This window comes from Denticeps clupeoides, chromosome 15 (genome assembly GCF_900700375.1).
Source record: "Denticeps clupeoides chromosome 15, fDenClu1.1, whole genome shotgun sequence".
In the NCBI taxonomy this organism is placed as follows: Eukaryota; Metazoa; Chordata; class Actinopteri; order Clupeiformes; family Denticipitidae; genus Denticeps; species Denticeps clupeoides.
This window is the reverse complement of record NC_041721.1, coordinates 19,120,244-19,140,726: the sequence shown is the minus strand read 5'-3', so window position 1 is coordinate 19,140,726 and position 20,483 is coordinate 19,120,244. Positions and strand designations below refer to the sequence as shown.

Genomic DNA, 20,483 nt, shown 5'->3' with positions numbered 1-20,483 from the left:
TGCTGGATGTTCCAGCACTCCAGCGGTCCCGGACCGTCCAAGTACTGATACCCAACCTGCAGGGCTGTCTCCCTGTATGTCTCTGTTGCAGATATGGGGGCTTCACGGGACCCCTCTCAGCTTGTTGGGGATTACTGAGTTGACGTAATTTCCGTAATTTAATTATAATGCATAGTCACACAACCATTAGAAACAAGGCTTTAATGTGAGCTTTTATGATCTTTTCACAACATCAAGAGGAAGGCGATATCCTGGAGAAAAATGTTAGATGCGACAGGCCTGCCAGGTGTGTTATATTATCTTAATTAAATTGATCAATTATAATGATTAATGGTTAATTCATTTATTGAAAAGAGTTTGGCAGCAGTCAATGTTTAGTACTGGTATATAATGTCAACACTGCCATGTTAAACAGTTTCAAAATTGTTAACAGTTAAGAATGCTTTTGTAAATTATTCATATTAATATTATATAGTAATTGAATTTGTTGCATTAATCTTCCATTTTAAATAGGGTGACTTGTAATTGTAACAAATTACATTTCTAAAGCTGACGTCCCAACACTGCTCATGAGCTAGTTAGATGAACCAGTGAATGCAAAACAGTATATCTTCAGATTTTGGAAAAAAGTACCTTTTTTTCAGTGCTGTCTCCACCCAAGTTAATGGTCACATAACATGTTACATGACCACCTAGCAGTGACCCAGTGACCTTTGTACGATCTCCACCTGTTCAGTTCCTGTTCTGTTCTTATCCACAGAAGAGTATTTTCTGCCAAAAAATAGAATCAAAAAGCCCTTATCAGTGCCTAGACTGGTGCCTTCTGTCCTTTTGTTTTCTTTAAGCTGAGAGGACTGAGAGGACATGTTTTCAATCACTATCCTCAGCTCCAGCGTGGTGGATTAAACCCAGAGAAAGTTACGTGAATGTAGTTTACTGCAAAATCCCTATCTGCAAGGAGGCTGCCAAAATCAGAAAGTGTATATTTGAATATATTTGTATAATTAATTAATAGACTTACCTGAGCAAATAAATCTAAATCCAATCAACAATTTCAAATAATCTAATCATGTTACAACCAAGGGCAAGGATTTTGTAGGATTATATTCAAGTGTATGATTAATTATACCAAACAGATGCTAGTTTTATATATATGTTGAAATACCGTCATTGTCTGAAACAGAAACAGATATGTAGGATGATTAAATTTTTTTAGTATACTAAATTCCATGCTAAAGCGAGGTTATGGAAGACAGTTTTGTTACATTAAAGTCAAAGTGAAGTGATTGTCACGTGATACACAGCAGCACAGCACACGGTGCACACCATCATTAGATCATACACCATGGCAATACTGAACACAGCCAGACACAAGAGAGTTATAACGGATCAGTAAGCTATATCTCAGACTAGTCTGCTCCCAACGCAGACTAGTGTTTCAAGAAGCAGAAAGAAACCTGTAATGCTGAGGACTCTAGAAGCAGTAGTCGGCTGATGAAAATCATATTTATCTTGATTTCATTTGAAATTGGAAGTTGTCCAGCAGTGCAATGAGATCACAAGTGGAAGAAATAAGTGGGACCCGGGTGCACCCATCTATTGTCTGTAGCAGTCTGTGGCAGTTTCAGCCAAAAAGCCTTCCCTCAACATGGAAACACAGCCAAGTCACTCGACTATGTGTGGAAACATAGGAACTGAGGTGCATATTTACTGAGGTGCAGCACTGTGCATAATTTCTAAAAACTGAAACTGGCAATACAAATGAATGCTCTCCTATATGCAAATAGTCACAGTCACTACGAACACACAGTTTAAATCTTCCCAGGTCACAAACAACACCCACAAATCAGTAATAATGTTTAACACTCATTTATATGTATTTATCTGTATTAGTCATAAAATATTAGGGACAGGAAAAGTAGCATATACATACTGTGCTGTCTATTGGACTGCCTAAAATATAACCTAGTACGGTTCAGGTAAACACCCACTGACCATTAAAGCATGTTCAATCCTACTATAGGATCAACAGAGTCCCTCAAATTCATAACACAATTCCCAATTCTTCATCCAGTTTCTAGTAAGCCCACCTCTGCAGGTATCGGGACACCAGGGAGGGATTTCATCAGAGCACTCAGGCATCCCAAGGAATCCCATCTTCCGAGAACATAAATACCCCAGTGGTTTCCACAAAACAGTGACTGAACAGTGAACATATGGCTATGGAGTGCGTGCTGGAAACACTGCGCTGTTGCTCCCTGCGTTGATTCCAAATCAGCTTGCACTGACTGAGCCCTGTTGGTCGGAGTGTATCCGGGGTCTGGTCTGTAGCACTGCAACCACAACTCTCCGGCAATCAGGACACAATAACAGGCAACAAGCCATGCAGGCTAGGCACACTAACTGAAGCATTCAGAGTTTCTGATCGAGCATTGTGTTCTGGCCTACTGTGGCACACACTGCCTTTCATTTTGCTCCATCCAATCCCTCTGCCATGTCAATTTAACCCACCTCTCTTATAGAGAGTCAGATGCTTTCAGATAGTCAGATTCTATTCCAGTCATAGATAGAAAATTAAACTGTCAATATCCTATAGATCAGTAATACCAATTACAATTGTCATGGCATGTTGAATAAAAATTATTATTTTGCTTCACAGAGAACAAAATTATGTGGAGATATTTTGGGCTTTATTTTGGTCAAACGTGTTGCAAAACTATCTTTAAGCTTTGTGTGTAAATGTGACAAAAATATATATACAATACAATTCACCGGGATGCTAGCCCTTATAAAGATTAGCTTCTTAAGCTAATTCATGCCACAAGTTCTACATCAACGTTTTTCAGCTGAGGTGTTTCTAACAAGTAATCAGATACCAGAGTGATTTTTGTAGTGCTATAAGTGTTTACAACTTTGCTGTGCTTGTGCTATCACACCTCGCACATTACAAAACCTTAAAGGACCATGCAGGCTGCACAGTTGCCGGCTGTGACCATGAGTGGAGTCTTTGCCTGTGTAGATGTTTGCTAAAAGGTGGCTTGGCAGCCAAGCTTTCAAGGCTCTGGGCATAAGGCCACCACCGGGGTGCACTGAACCCAAATGTAGCACCCAAAGCTGGTGTACTGGAGATAGCACTGGTGCATGAAAGCTGCTGGTCCTGAACAAGGAATCTGGAAAGAAATTGGCTACACAAACATGCAGACACACATACACACTTTCATTTGTTTATCTATTATTTGCTTCTTGGGACCAAATGACCAAAAATGTCTTTTTTAACACAAAGAACACACACATTTGAATACATTATTATTTGAACACAGACATAATTATATTAATTGCGGCACAGAAGCTCTCTGTCTCTCTTTGAAGTCATTCTACACTGCTGGGGTGTGAGCGGAGATGAACTTTACAGATCAGCGGCCTGTCTGCCTTTTGCCAGAGATGTTCTGATTGAAATGACTCAACATGTGGTGTCAGATCACCTCGGAGACACACCTCAACACTCGCCCACGCACACTCTGGCCAAATCACTTCATCATAAAATAGTCACCCAATCAGACACAAGTTGTACACAAATGTGTGTTCTTATGTAAATACTGTTATAAATATACAACTTCACATCTGTAAAATACTGACTGTGTGTTTTCAGACCTTGGATCATCTAGGGACTATGGACTGTGGGGCAGTGGTGGCCTAGTGGTTAAGGAAGCGGCCCCGTAATCCGCCAAGGTGCCACTGAGGTGCCACTGAGCAAAGCACCGTCCCCACACACTGCTCCCCATGCACCTGTCATGGTTGCCCACTGCTCACCAAGGGTGATAGGTTAAATGCAGAAGACAAATTTCACTGTATGCACCGTGTGCTGTGCTGCTGTGTATCACAAGTGACAATCACTTCACGTTCACGAGAAAACAAACAGAATCCCTGGACTGGGGATGTTTTAACACGTTTAATTCTGACATAATTCTGCTGTGTTGACATAAATGTGTTTGCCCGGTCAGGATATGTACCTGGCCTCAACCCAGTGACCTGGGATGGGCTCAGGCACCTGTAACCCAGATGTGGATTCATCTTTAGTTTTGGTCTAGTCTTAGTTTTAGTCCCAGCCTATCCTAATCACTGGCCAGTAGACACACACAGGCAAGATCAGATTCCATCCACAAGCCATTAGGCTTCTGATCTGCTGACACACCATACATATCACACCGATAAGACGGAGCAGGTGATCGAGCATGTGTAGGCGAGCACAGTGAAGCGCAAGGAGGCGAACGTGAACCGGCAGCGCCACAACAGCCACGGATGTTGCCGTTCGCAAAACTAAACACAACAAGGGAAGGTTTACAGGAACAATCAAGAAAGAAACATACAGAAGGAGATCAAGAAACAGTCTTACATTGTGAAAATGGAGACAATTATGCAAAATAATGACTGAGCAGTGAAAAGGCGTTCATCTTGGTTATTTATAGGAGTTGCTCCCGGTCAGTGGTTGGTATTCACAGCAGATCTTGAATGGACTGAATCCGGTGACAGAGGAGACCTGCAGATTGTTGGCCAACAGCGTCAATAGAAATTCCCAAGGAACCTGTACAGCTGTTTCAGTGTGATGGGTAGGGGACACGATGCCACTGCTTCGAGTTTCTTGGGCTCCATGACCACACCCTGAGGCAAGAAGGTAAAACCAAGGAACGTGTTGGAGCGCTGGTCGAAAGCACATTTTTCCAACTTACAGTACATTTGGTGGGCGAGCAATCTCTTTAAAAACGCTCTCACATGTGGGATGTGGGATTCCAGGGTTGGTGAATAGATAAGAACGTCATCTAGGTAGGCATACGTTCATCATCCCATCAGGTCATGTAGGATATTACTGATGAACTGCTGCATAGCCCGAAGGGAATGACTAGTGACTCAAAGTGTCCGGTGGGAGGCTATTTTCCACTCGTCGCCCTCTTGGATGTAAATATGGTTGTAGGTGGAGCGGAGGTCAAGCTTGGTGAACTTGGTGAAGGTAGAGACAATGTCAAGAAGGGATGTGGAGAAGTAGGTACTGGGATATTGCTCTTGGACCACCAATGTGCTCCCCATTCCAACGCCATGCCCAATGACCAAGACAGGTGGGGTTTGTGGAGAGCTAGCCAGGGGAAGCCCCGGAGAAGTGGTGAAGTGCTGATGGTAGTGATCAGGAAGTGAATGTCCTCAACATGGGCATCTAGGCAGAGCCAAAAGGTGACAGTGCAATGGGTGATTGGGCCATTGGTGATGGGTACAGAGGGGATGGTTAACTGCATTGGCATTGGTTCTATAGGAATCTGGTGTCGCTGAAGTAATGTCGCTAATGAAATTCCTGAACCAGTAAAGGTGGTAGCATGGATGGATCGATGGTCCTACTCCAGGACGGCCAATAGAGTGAGTTGGGTAGAGGTGGTTTGTGACGGTGCCCAGCTGAACCTGCCACACTGGCACTGGTAGTGAGTCAGGCTGTGAATCAGGTGATGTGATGGGGAATTGCAATAAGCACACAGGTCTTTTTGTACCGTCTTTCGCAGAGGGATTCACATGACAATACATACACACCAACATACTGACACAACTACTAGACTCCTGATCTTGATGGACTCTCTCCCTTTGGTTTCTTTTTTGTACCAGTGTACTTATGATTGCTCTACAGCATCGCAGATTTTCTTTAATTCCGCTTTCTCATATTAACTGTGTTCTTAAACAGTTTTTAAGATAATATTAACCCTTTGTTCTACATTGTTATGCATGGTATTTTCTGATTTGACCCTCCTTAAACCTTCAATGAACCATTCGGAAGAATGTTCCTGGGAAAAAGCCCTCTGCATGTTCTCACACATTCACTTATTTGCCTGCATGAGAAACTCAACATGATGCCCTGAATATGCTTTACAAATTAATTTTCAACATGTAGCAGGGGTTGCCATGGCAACCTCCCCATCTGCCCAGTAGTAGTGTTGTGTCTGTGTGCTCCACTTTGCTCTTTGAGTTCAGATCAAAGCAAAAATGGGGTTTTAAACTGAACACATGACCCCTATGTGAAATTAATTGTTCTAATTGTTATGCTTTAGTGTTGTCTCATGAATAAAACAGTGGCAGTGGTTGACCTAGTAGGTCAGGAAGCAGACCCATAATCAAAAAGTTGGCAGGTCAAATCCCGAACCACCAAGGTTCCACTGAGGTCCACTGTACTCACACACCCAGGTGCAATTTTTGGCTGCCCACTACTCACTAGGGTTTATGGGTTAAATGCGGGGGACACATTTTGTTGTGTCACTGTGTGCTGTGCTGGAGTGTTTCGCAATGACAATCACTTCACTTTCACTTCACATGCTTTTTGAAATGAAATACTAAAAGAATTTTAATTGAAATTTGAAAGCTTTACAGTCATGTGAGCCATTGACCTGATCAGGTTTATGACTCTTATTAAAGTTGAGTGGAGTTAAAGATCTTGGCACTGAATAAATTAATAGCATTGAATGAATGTTTCAGTGCTAATGGTTATAAGCTAAAATGTACTCCTTGTAAAATCCTGATCAAGATTGTCAACAGACATAATCTCTTCAGCACCGTACAAAAAATCTTAAAATGAAAAATTATTATTAAAAGAATATTTAATATTTGAAAGTTTACTTAAATTTGTAAATGTACATTAAAATTATGTGTAAAATATAAATGTCTCTATCACTCACTATACCTCAATTCATGCACTATAGGCATTCATACACAGACAGACCCTAGAGCAGCTTCTATTCTCACATCAGCCATCCTGATCTTCCATTCCATTCAGACCAATCCTGAAAATGTGTGTACAGATAAGAGTGTTTGTTCATATGGCACCATTCTTCTTCAGAGCTATCACAGAACCTTGTCGGTTGGGGTTCAACACTTTTCTGTCACTGTTACTTCTGTACATGTGGCCATAACAATAGAGGTTTGTTATTCAATGTATGTGTGTGAGAGAACCAGAATTGGTCACTTCATTGATGGTAACATGAAAGCACGTTGTAAGTAACTCTGGATAAGGGCGCCTGCCAAATGTCTTAAATAGAAAAAAGAAAAGAAAGGAAAAAATATGAATAATTGTCTGTCCAGACGGATGATGAGTGAGCAAACAAGTGCGCTGCTCTCCTCTCCTGGCCTGGCTCGCCGCTCCCACATGTGAACACGTCCATCAGTGCTGGCTGTTGATTGACGTGCTGCACTCGGCCAGCTGGCACCTGTCTCGTGCACCATTCAAAGTGGCATGAGAGTCCGTCCCTCTGGAGAACTAATACACCAACGGCTATAGCTAACAGCCACCAACCTGTGGCACGAATGCAATGCCATCCAATTGCTGACAAGAATCCAGCATTCAGACCTGCTTCAGCTCCCATACCGCCTCTCTGCAAAATCAATTGCCAGATACACAGTCTCCATGGGAGCATGTTGATTGTTATCTTTCAATAGGACTACTTATCTGAACCTACTGTATTGCTGGGGATGTTTGATCCAGAAAGTATGAGCTGGTGGAACGATGATGACCTAACCCCATTTAAACCCTGCTGCAGGACCAAAGATGTTTGGATTTCTGCTTCTTGTCTGTTCATTCTTGCTGTGTCTGTTGAGTGAATCAGTAGCTTTATTTTTGCTATTGTGTTGTCAAAGAAAAAGGGTCATGGGGTCAAAACGTTAATTTTCAATAAGACAGCCAGGGCTGAGATGGTTCTTTTGAGCTTTATTCTTATTTCGTGTGAATTTATAGGTACATAAATCTTGCACATAAATCTTGGTGAAGACTGAGTCATTCAGCTGTTAAATGCATTTTTAATGGAATGTCAAACTGTGCACTATTGTTATTGACACTGACAAAAAGATAAATTAAAAGGCTTCATGTTATTCACATCATAACCTCTGGTTAAGCTATCTCTGGTGTGATGTCTGTAAATGCTGTAAATGTAAAATGTAAAATGTAAATGTCTGATGCGCTGATGACAGTTTTCACTTCAAAATGAGAACAGTCTGTGTGTAATAGGCCAACATAGGGTGGTAGTAGCCTAGTGGGTAACACACTCACCTATGAACCAGAAGACCCAGGTTCAAATCTAACTACGATTTAAGTTGCCCCCCTAAGTTGCTCAAGGGGGGACTAATGATTGTATGTCACTCTGGATAGGGCGTCTGATAAATGCTGTAAATGTATGTATGTTATGCTGTCACCTGTATTTGTTGTAAATGTGGATGTTTTTTATAAAGTGCTTAAAAAACAGTCCCAGTACTCATGGTCCAAAGAAAAACTAATTTCTTCCTCTGGTCAGCACTGAATAACCCTTCATTGCTTATTTCAAACTATAGTATATACATTGCATTTTGTGAATAGTGATCTGTCCTGAGATTAGATTCACAAGGCTATTTGCTGTTCACGTGCTAATCCATTATGGTTACTCTGTATATTGTACTGTGTTGTGCTGCACTGTATAGCATACACAGTGCATTTTTGGTCATCCTTGAGATGGTTCTGCATCTTAATTGGAGTTAATCTGTGAAAAAAACAGTTAATTGGACATGATCTGGAAAGGCACACACATGTCTGTATAAAGACTAACAGTTGACAGTTCAAGTCAGGCACATTGCACATGGAGTTTGCCAAAAGCCACCTAAAGGACTCTCAGACCATGAGAAATAAAATTAAAGATTGAATTTTGGTGTGAATGCCAGGCATCACGTTTGGAGGAAACCAGGCACTGCTCATCACCAGGCCAATACCATCCCTACAGTAAAGCATAGTGGTGGAAGCATCATGCTGTGGGGATTTTTTTTACTGCAGGAACTGGGAGACTAGCCAAGATAGAGAGAAAGATGACTGCAGCAATGTAGAGAGACATCATGAATGAAAACCTGCTCCAGAGTGCTCTTGACAGTTCATCTTTCAGCAGGACAATAACTAAGCACACAACCTTGATATCAAAGGAGTGGCTTCAGGATAACTCTGTAAATGTCCTTGAGTGGCCCAGCCAGAGCCAACTTTCCCATTCAACCTGATGGAGTTTGCTTTAAAGAGGAATGGGCCAAACTGGCCAAGGATAGGTGCTTATGTACTGTACACATGACTTTTCAGTTTAATTTTTAATACATTTGCCAACTTTTTTTACGTTGTCATAATGGGGTGTTGTGTGTAGTATTCTGAGAAAATAAGGCTGAAACTACACCCTCTCAGTTCTGAGTTCTGTCTTGAGAAGCATATGGATAAGTGCATCAATAAATACCAATCTAAGCTTGCCTTGTTGACAGATATAAATGTCGCTAATCTATCCGTATATCGGGTTTTAGTGGACTTAAGTGATGCAGCTTGTAATGCTGTTCTCTATATCTTCATTACACACATGCACACTCATTAAGACAAGGAAACGTTTCTGACAACCCTCATATAATGTCACCTGCATCTGCCAATAGTGCTCCATTACATTTTACTTACACAGATGAAAAAGAAATGTTCTAACATAGCTATGAAGACTTAAGTCTCACTTCAGCTGACGGGTCGATAGATCTTTAGGGACCACATCTGATGCAATTTCCTTTATCGGCCTTTGATTTGGCATCTGCTGCCCAATGGCAGCAGATCTTATTTAATGGAGACCAGGGAGGCAAAACACCGGCATGTCATCATAATTGTAGTTCAGCATTGAGAGACTTTCCCAGGTAGTAGAACAGAACAGAGTACTTTTCTGCTTCAAGTCACCAAGCTGATTTGAACCAGGCATGAGAACAGGTAACAGAGAAAATTACCTTCGTGCATTGTACACACACTTTTTCTTCCTCAAATTATGTGAGATTTTGTGTGTTTGTTGCCTTATGATAGCATTGCACTGTTAAATCCATATGTGGTTTGGGGTGTTTGGCTGTGTTGTCTGTTATATCTGTATGTTTCGGTGGCATAATTGATTGTGTCACTGCATTGGTTGAGACTGGAGTTTGGCTCTTTAAAAAAAGGCAGTCCCCCATTACAAGAAATTATGCAGCCAAGATTCCCACATTTGGGAAATTTGCAGGGGTCAACACAGCCAGAGTGTAATGACTGAGCCTTGCCCTGGGTGACCCCCGTTCTTGATCACGGTATCTCCCCTGCCAGGTAGGTATGGGGAATCACATACAGAACGCTGGCAGAACGCCATTTTCTACAGCATTTTATTACTGGCACAAATACGCATGTAGGAAACCCATGACATGACAAATGTTTAATCACCTCAAAAACCCAGACAAAACCCATCTGGATATCTTTGGGGGAAAGAGCAGATCTGGTCACCCTTAAAAACGCAACGCTAACTGTATCAACTTACTTATCGCCTTAAAGTCAACATATGCAAATCGTTAAACAATTAAATATTACGAACAACTATTTATTCACCCCAAGAGGCGGCAAATTTTGAAACACTACTCTGATTGAACAAACTGATTGGCCACTCCCACCAGAGCTGTTAATCAGATTTCAAGGCTGGCCTGTAGCCACGCCTTTGGCTGTAACCCCTAGACTTAACATGCCTCTTAGAATGGCACAATTTCCAAAAAATTAAATTAGGCGCTGGACAAAAACAAAGTAGAAAAGCTACTCTAGGGCAAACATACTTGCTCACCTCCATAACTTCTTAGTCCGACTCAAGGCACAAGTCTACCTCTGGGTGAACACACACACACCTACGGGCAATTTTAAAATTGGCAGTTCTCCTAGTGTGCATGCCTCTGGATGGGGGGAAACCAGAGAACCCAAAGGAAACACACAGAAATAATCAATCAAGCACAACATTTATTTCATACTTTACTGGTCTTACCCTGCTCTGGACCGAAACTTTCACAAACTCACTTGTAGGTGCACCAAGTGTATGAATGTGTGTAGAAATGGTCACAAATGGTGTTTTATTTATGTGTGAAAAGTTTCACAGAGGTTGTGTACCAGCCTGCAACTTCGACTGCACTCCATGCCTTCAAATGAGGATTTTCTCTTTGCAAAGGATGGTGTAGATTGAGCCATGGGTGGATGAAAAGATGGTCTCAGGGCTGCCTGGTGGAAGAATGTTTAGAGGAGAGGGATCTGAATGGCAATGGGAAAAAGCAAACATATTTCTGTCTCTAGCTCAAATGTGCCTCCATCGCCCTGTCTTCCCAGACACTTCCCTGCTTTCTTTGCACCACTGTTTTCTCCCCTCGAGACTTTCTGCCAGTAGGAGAGTTTTGGGAGATGTGCACTCCAACAAAGAAGTGTCTATACTGACTGACAGACTTTTGGCATAAAAGGTCCCTATCAAAATTTGTAAAGAGAGAGAGGGTGATGGTGTGTGTGTGTGTGTGTGTGTGTGTGTGTGTGTGTGTGTGTGTGTGTGTGTGTGTGTGTGTCAATGACATAAGCAGATTGTGATTGTATGTGTGCTTGGATGTTAAATCCTTTCTAGCTACATGGTAAATTGAACCAAACAGCAGGAGCAAGGAGAATATTATAAACAGAGCACTTGACCCGTCTTGCCATCACTCATCAGCTCATTGTGTGCTTCAGTTGGATAGCTTTAAACCTTTGTCTTTACATTCAGACAGTTCACAGAGCCTTTGTTCAGTTGTGTGTGTGTTTGTGTGTATGTGTGACCCATTCTGAGCTCACAACAGTTTTATTCCAAATTTAGAGGAGGACATGGGTGGGAAAGAGCTGATGTTGTAATAAAGAGTTAAACAGATAGAAAGTTGTATGACAGTGTGAATGTGTGCACCTGTTATTAACCCCCCGCAAGAAGCCTTGAGCTTCTAAATTCCAGTGTTACCTGCCATTTCTAATATAAGTAACATGTTCAGGATATAACTGGATCTGTAAATGCTAAACTTGTACTTTAATTTCATTCTTCTCTGCCAGAACACTCCACGTTCCTCTCATTACTGTTCTCACTTTCCATTGAAAGTTTTTCTTCTGGTAAACTGTACAATTCAATGCCTGAAGTGTGAGAAATTAATTAGTCCATGCAGGGAATGGGGTAGGCTTTTCAGGAATAGAACTGGTGTTGGCAGGATCATCTAAAGGAGCATGTAAAGGATGTAGCAGTGCAACGCAGTGCTTCGTCCTTGGGTGTGGTCATGCATATGAGGCTGATTGGGACTTCAGGACTGAATGATGTTTTATCCTTATTTCCTCTGATAGGACGAAAATGCAACAGATCAAAATCTGACAGTTTATCAGAAAATAGACAAAGGAAAGAAATAAGCAACTAATACAATAAAAAATACAATAAAATAACAACAACCATTGACATTACTGCATTTCTATGTATCGTCACAAATGGTGTTTTATTTACGTTGTGTACAAGCCTGCTACTTCCACTGCACTCCATGCCTTCAAACTGTTTTATGACTGTTAACCATGTTGTATTATTGCTGTTTACTCTACTCTCCCTGAACCGGAATCCAGGGAATATCCTGAAACTGACATTTTGTTTCATCTAACGGATTGAAGCAAAAACAATAAATTGTGCACATTTTTTTTACAAGGGGCATGTCACGGGATATATTGATGAACTTACAGCCGACTGGGACATCCTAGTAGGAGAAGCTCTGAATGCTGGAATGTCCCTGCAGTGAACTGAAAGGGAATTGATTGTTATTGTGAAACACAAATAAATGTGTCACAGGAAATGGACCTTCTCTGCCAGCTTCTGGTGAATTGTCTCTTCCACATTAAATGAACAGCTGCATTGTTCCTCACTGCAGGGACACTCCAGCATCCTGGGTTTCTTCCACTCGGATGTCCCTTTTATGAGTTAACTATGCGAAGAGTTTTCCTCATGTCCTCTGTGGTTAGACTCAGCACCTGATCACTGGGAGGAGGGTTGGATTAGCTCTCGGTCACGTTGAACTGTGTGTTGAATTCAGTGCATCCGGTACACGTTTCTGCCCGTGTGCACGCTTTGCTGCTCTAATGGCTGGAGACAGTTTGGCCCTCGCTGATCTTAGGGCCACCTTGTCACCCTTCCTGAACATGGAGTCTCGGCCTTCGAATGGTTCACGTACCTCTGCAGTCATGCACAGCTTCTGGTTGTATTTTGTGGTGATGGATTTGAAGACTGTAACATCATCAGTGCATTTGCTGATGTAACTGTTTACTGATGTCGTGAACTCCTCCAAGTTGATGGTGTAGTTGCTGTTGGTTGCAGCCTTTCTAAGCATTTGCCAGTCAGTGCACTCAAAACAGTCTTGAAGAGCAGAAATTGCTCCAGCTGGCCAGGTTCTCACCTGCTTCAAAACCAATTTTGTGCATCTGATGAGTGATGTGGGCTGATTGGCCGACATGGGGGTGATGCTTCGCCTGGTACACGCCCGCGATCTTTGTGTAAACAGTGCATATAGAGTGTCTTCCTTTTACCTTTAGCGATGGGGGGACCAGGCGAGCAGTACTGGAGGCTTGGAGTATACGAGGTGCAGTGTGAGGTGTAATAAGGGCTGTGAAGTAGGATGGTGCTACTCCATGTTTGGCTTTGTAGGCCAGCATCAGTATTTTGAACCTGATGCGTGCAGCTACTGGGAGCCAGTGGAGGGAGCGTAGCAGAGGGGTGGTGTGGGAGAATTTGGGAAGGTTGAAGATCAGTCGTGCTGCTGCATTTGCCATGAAAAGGTGCTTTGTGCACCTCAGTGGCATCTTGGTGGATCGGGATTCATACCGGCAACTTTCTGATTACGCTTAACCACTAGGCCACCACTGCCCCATAATAATAGCTACGTACAGCACAGAGCCTCTCCTTCGCATTAGCACTGGGTGGAGTACACATTCTGATCATGAAAACTGAGGTGAATTCCCTATTTCTCCGAAGTCTTTTTTTTTGTTCCGATGTCGGCAAGCTGAAAGACAAAAAAAGTACAAAAAAGCAAAATTTTGGGTCCGGAGAGGCCGCTGCGAGCTACCGCCGCACCCCCATCTTGATTTGAACTCTGCCCCACCTAGCACCCCAGTGCACTCCCTCTCATGGCCCCGTTCTCCCTCATCTTTTGTCTCTCTCATGCAAACCAAACGCTGACAATCCACGTTCCCCAGTTCTCCTCCTTACCATCCAAGTACTCAACCACCTGACACCCTTTTTTCTTTCTGTTTTTAAATCTTCTTTAGACAATGTTGAGTGTTTGTGTCTCTCCTTCACTTGCTCTCGGCATGACAGCAGCTTTATCATTTTCATGATTGGATGTGACTTACCACATACAATTACCAAAAAACAACCTATATGGAATGTAAATCTTTAATTAAACATTGTGTGCTGATGCCCTGGTGCCCAGTCACATTAATATGTAATGGAATGCATGATGAAGTTTAGATTGCAACACATGCCAGATGTGACACAAACACACACGGTTGCAAATTATATGGAGTGTTGTTTGAGAAAAAGGTCTTTTATAGAGTGTGATGTGCTGCTGTGTATCACATGTGACAATCACTTCACTTTTAGAAAGAAAGACTGGATAAATACATAATGGTGAAAAAGAGTTTAAGGTTCATTACTTTCATCTAGCCAAAGCGTCATCTAGCATCATTTTTTAATCTGACTCCATATGTACAGCCCTTCATGTAAACCGAGTGTATTCAATTTTTACTTTTATTTCCCTCCACCCTTTAAAAATGGGTTCAATTGAGGTGTGTCAAGTGACAGCTACTAATTCGGTGTTACAAAGATACAGAACTGATATCCTCAAATCATTGGTGTGTTTTTGTGTGTGTGTTTGTGAGAGAGATAGTAAAAGTGATTGTCATTGTGATACACAGCACAGCACACGGTGCACACAACGAAATGTGTCATCTGCATTTAACCCATCACTCAGTGGGCAGCCATGACAGGCGACCTGGGAGCAGTGTGTGGGGATGATACTTTGCTCAGTGGTACTTCAATGGCACCTTGGCAGACCGGGATAGACAGAAGGGGTGCATTTGTGTATTTATTTTTTGTATTTTAACAAAAAGAGTGCTTTGGCCATTTTGTTTCGCGTTTCAGAGAAGCCGAAGTTCATACAGTCAGATATGGAATGTCTCCCCTTATGTCGTCAAGTTACCTCCCCTTTCTCATGCTTTGTCCACCCAGAGACAAACCCCACACCTAAAAAAGTAGCTCCACAAACCATCATGGCTTCCAAACATACAAAGCATTCCAATTAGTTGGTGATTAGATGTGAAAATAGGCAAAAACGTGTAGTTCTGTCATGCAAAGATGCTGTAGAAGCAGTGGGTAAATTATTATTATTTTAAACGTTGATACGGCTTCCTGGTTGCACCAAACGTTGTGGTTGGTGAATGGTGTTGATGAAATCCTTTCCGCGAATGCCGGCTTAATCTCTATAGGCCGCTTTAGCATTTAAAGCTACAGACACCGAACCAGCATGTCCTGGGGAATTCTTATTGTTTGACTGGCTAAAAGGTGCTATAATTCTGAGAAAGAATCTTCAGATATAGTATTAGGGGAGAACTAAGACATACATAAAACAAAAAATAATAGTAATTCATTATAAGGGACCTTTACGGGTTTTTTTTTACATACATAGAGGTATATGACCAGACTAGATGTGTGTGTATTTTTCATCCATTCGGTGAAGTGTATATTTTAATATCCTCATTTACCTATTTACACCCATCCATCTGTGCATTCACACCTTACAGGAGGTCTGTCTGAAGAGCGATGATGACAGGCCGCTAAGAAAGAGGAGGGGCTGAGGCAGAGCGAGAGAAGAAGGGAGGGATGGTGCTGTGATGAGAGGAGTGAGGCATCTGAAGTCGTTTATAACAGCCTTAATGAGCAGCTTGTTTGTCATTTGGGCTCGTGTTGGGAGCTCCTGCTAGAGACAGGCGGTGACTTCAGCACAGTGGTGTTAAACAATCAGAGAGAGAGAGGAGGGGGAGGAGGAAAGAGGACATTGGGCTGCACTTCTACTCATCTATAGAGAACATGCCTGAGGCTTGGAAAGGTATGGGTGGACATCAAAGGAAGAATGCAGGCATGAGAGAGCAATTGAGAAAGGGGGATGGGGGTTTGGACACTCTAGCTGGAAAAATAACCAAATATAAGAATCTGAGCCACTTTGCCAGGGGCCAAATTGTGACGTTAGATGACCAGGTCAGAAATACTTCCGAAACACAACAGAAACACAAATTAGTCTACCAGGCACAACCGATGAAACATTGACAAGGTCATGGGTGATGAATGGACAATGCATGTGGGCAGTGGATAGCAGTTGGTCATAATAGAAAAGTGTCATGTGGCCAAATGAGCACCAGATCAGGACCATGCAAGAAGGTAGCATGTACACCATTTTTTGGGGAGCAACACTCACCATGGGAAGAATATATGCACATGTGTGTGTTGCTCTGCTAAAGGACAAAAATCTTTAATCTTCTGTTAGAGAATCAACAAGTTGGTTTTGGTTTGATTACATATTTTTCTGAAGTGGTTGATTTATTTTGGTGCAATTTTTGTGCAAGTCTATCTCGCAGTTTGTACATTGGCGCCCCCTAGTGTTCACTTTTCCTTTACACGCAATAAAAGAAATGTGTGTGAACAAACACGAATCACTTTTGTGTGGTGCAGTGTGTGTGTGTGTGTGTGTGTGAGCAAGGATGGAATCCAAATTTATATGAAAGAAAGTTGGCTGGAGACCCCCAAGGACTCCTGCCTGTCTGGTTGTGTTTGGCTGATCAGCACTGTTGCAGATGAAATTGATGTGACAGATAGATTATGTCTAAGAATATCATATCCACACACCACAAAACACTTCTAAGATTATAAGGTTATTTTCCATTGTCATTATAAATTAGTTGTACTGAAGTTATAATAGTTCTATTGTGTGTTCTGCTATGTTCTGCTGATTTAGTTATGCGTTTAATACGTTACCCTATAAGAAAGTGAGACCATTGGAATGCATTTAGGTCATATTTCCTTGCATTCCTGCACCGTACCACGCTGTACCAATGCTGCCCAGAGAACAAACGATTTTCTTACCAAGCAGGTACAATTGACCAGTAATTTTGGGAAAAAGGAATCTGAATTATCTTTGTGCACCACTGACTGTGTTTATATTATCCTACTGAACAACTTCTTTTCTTCTTCGTTTTGCACCTGGTACCCAGCAACTTTGTCTACTGAGTGGGGATTGAGCCTGTGAATTTGTGGTCGTCTGGTTTATAGGCGAGTGTCTAACCCACTAGGCTTCTGCCTCCCTGATCAACAGTTTATCACATTTGAATGATGACAAAATGCCTTTATTAAATGGAAGAATCCAGAATAATGTCACATTAATGCTAAACAACTAATCAAGGTTATAGTAAATATTTTATTACATATAATGCTATTATTTATTTCATATTATATTATCTCTTTTACATAGGAAGAGTTCACCAGCCAAAATGAGAATAAGTGTGGTGCAACTTATCCTGTTAAAGAAGAAGTTGTGTTGGAATAGAATTTCTTTCTTTTTTTGTTGTGGTGGTCTCTTGAGAAGTTGGCTCTTCAGCTAGAGCAGTATTTGTGAAAGGATGATGTTTATGTCTTTGTGAGAATGGCCATGTGTGTGTCCAGGTCTGTGTGTGTTCTGACATAAAGTCAACATCATGATGGATCTGAGTCTAATCCTGAACTCGGGTGAGAGATTGAGCAGGTGCCCAGGGTAACACTCCCCTTGATATGTCCCACGCCCATCCCAAAAAGAGATGGATAGCATGCCCAATGGCTCCAATTTGGCAGGTGACAAGTTGAAAGGCAGACAGATGAGTGAGGGGGGAATGAAGCCCTCAGGTCAGCTATAAATATCTGCTCTTGTCTCGGTCATGTTGTTCCATCGTACTGGCTGACATCAGACATAAAACCGTACATTCTCCTCTCATCAGCGCTGCCCAAAGAACAAAGAAGTTTCTCACCTGCCCGGCAGCCTCGATGGACCAATAAAAGTCTCAAGTATCTACTGCACCACTGATGTTTATATGATCCTGTTGGACAATGCTGCCTTGGGAAAATGTCTTCTTTTGGGTTTTATACCCAAGATCTAAAGTAAAGTGTAGTGATTGTCACATGTGATACACAGCAGCACAGCACACGGTGTACACAGTGAAATTTGTCCTCTGCATTTAACCCATCACCCTGAGTGACCAGTGGGCAGCCATGGCACCTCAGTGGCACCTTGGTGGATCCGGATTCGAACCAGCAACCTTCTGATTATGGGGCCACTTCCTTAACCGCTAGGCCACCACTGCCCCTGAAAAAAAAATAAAATCTATGGAGTGCTACAACTGCCAAAATTAAATAGATAACAACCTCAGTAATTAAATAATAAAAATGTCATGAATTATTTTAAATTAGAAATAAAAACATTATTCAGTAATTAAATGTGTCCTATTGTAAAGTGGGGTGGAAGTAGCGTAGTGGGTAACACACTCGCCTATGAACCAGAAGACCCAGGTTCAAATCCCACTTACTACCATTGTGTCCCTGAGCAAGACACTTAACCCTAAGTTGCTCCAGGGGGGGACTGTCCCCTGTAACTACTGATTGTAAGTCGCTCTGGATAAGGGCGTCTGGTAAATGCAGTAAATGTACAAATGTACAAATGCTATTGAAATATTTTACCAATTTATTTGATTTTGGCACATTCACGCATCATGAATTACTTCTATCTGTCAGTCTGACCCATCAAAGTAAGTGTGCAGGACCAATGCTGATCTAGCCTGTGTCCTGTCCAATATGGCGATATCATTCATGGTTGTTACCTGAAATAACTCAATATATCTCAATAAACGCCTCTGCTTTACCAGTTACATGTTCACGTTCAGCATCCCTTGCTTTTTGATGTAAGTGATGTCTCAATGTCTCTTACCAGCTCTGCAGGAAAATCACCCATGAATGGTAGCGCCATGTTGGAAAGGACACAATTTCACAGACTGACAGATAAAGGTAATTTATAATTTGCTAAATGTGCCAAGATTAAATATATTGTAAAATATTTCAATACAACACATTTCATTAATGTTTTTATTTCCAGTTTTTATTGTTCATGTCATATTGAATTTATTAATGGTGTTTTAACTTCACATTTTAAGCAATTCATGACCAGTTGTATTATTTAATTATTGATGTATTTATTTATGCAATTTTGTAGCACTCCATAAAGGTCTTTGTTGGTCATACTGTATTAATGACCCAAAATATTAACAGAACATAATCCAAACCAGCATCATAATTTGATATTAATCGTCACTAACATAATTATAAAATAATAAAACTGTGTTCTGGCATTTTCCCCTTACAGGAAAATGATTGAATTGGAGGTTAGGGAGAGTCAATTTCTATAAATGTGTTTTTTTCATTCATACATTCAGATTATTCATCAATATCTACAAGGTTCTGTGTTCAGGGTGTAAGATGGGACATCGCAGAGCCATTACGTTTCTGTGCTTTTGTTGTGCATGGAGATTCAACACCTCCGTTTTACATGTCTTTGTCGAACGCCATTGCAGCATTTTGCGGCCCTCCCCCGACCCAAAGGTGTGAGGCGCCGGCCGTCGGGACCGCCTGCTCTCTTTGTCTTCCCCAGACGGGAGGCACCGGGGGTGTGACGTCAGAAACAGCAGGTTCTGATTGGTCTGTGACAGCTTCTTGTAGGTCAGGTGTATAAAGGATTGTTCACGTGTGGTAGCGGGACTTCAGCTGCTCTCAGTTGCTTTTCCATCGAAAAAGGACTTTTCCGGCTTTCGAGTCTTTTCTCTCCTCCCATTTTTCTCCTGGATCAGGTGATGTCTCTGAAGCTTGGTTCAGGCTGTGCTTTTTTCTATCTTTTCCTCCTGTCTTTCATTTTGGTTTTCTCTGTAACATTGGTACCCTTTTACATACAATATTTACATGTAACTGCAATGATAATTTACTGGTGTTAATAAATTAGAAACTGCTCATCCTTTTATCCTCTATTGTGCCATGCCTCTTTCTGCCAGGTAACATCAAGTTGGAGTGGTTTGAATACAGTGCTTTTGTGTGTAGAGAGAGAGAGTTTTTTACTCTACTCTCCTCAGTTTTACAATTGTGGTGTGTCAGTGGAGGATTACGTGGAAAATACCTGCACGATTTCACTGAAATCAAAGGGGAAGCCAGTATGAATGGCTTTTTTATTATGTTCTTATTTATTTCTTATGTTTTTTTTTTTTATTATTAGAACTTGACAGGTTAGGAAGGAGGTGGTCCTTTTCAAAAGTTTAGTCCCAGTGTGCACTGTGATGGACAGGGATTTTTTTGTAGAAGAAGGTTAGAAGTATGTTGGATTTACCGCTCATCACACAACACTGACATGGCGCTGCCCTGACTTTACCAATATCTCACAAAACCACAAATCCCAGAATCTCACCCCCGCTGTCAATATGTCTCATCGACCCCTTGAGCCTTGTCATAGAAACAGGCTCCTTTATAGGTTTGTGTGGAGGAGGGGGGTGATGAATGATCTGATTTCACTCA

At 41.7% G+C, this 20,483-nt stretch overlaps 1 protein-coding gene and 1 pseudogene across 2 annotated transcripts in view; one reads left to right on the top strand and one right to left on the bottom strand.

Annotated features, from left to right (window-relative positions):
• The window catches only part of kcnd2 (potassium voltage-gated channel, Shal-related subfamily, member 2), a 106,496-nt gene that overhangs the window by 64,816 nt on the left and 21,197 nt on the right, over nucleotides 1-20,483 (top strand). The gene's annotated exons all lie outside the window — the stretch shown is intronic.
• Nucleotides 9,977-10,128, bottom strand: LOC114765416 (uncharacterized; annotated as a pseudogene).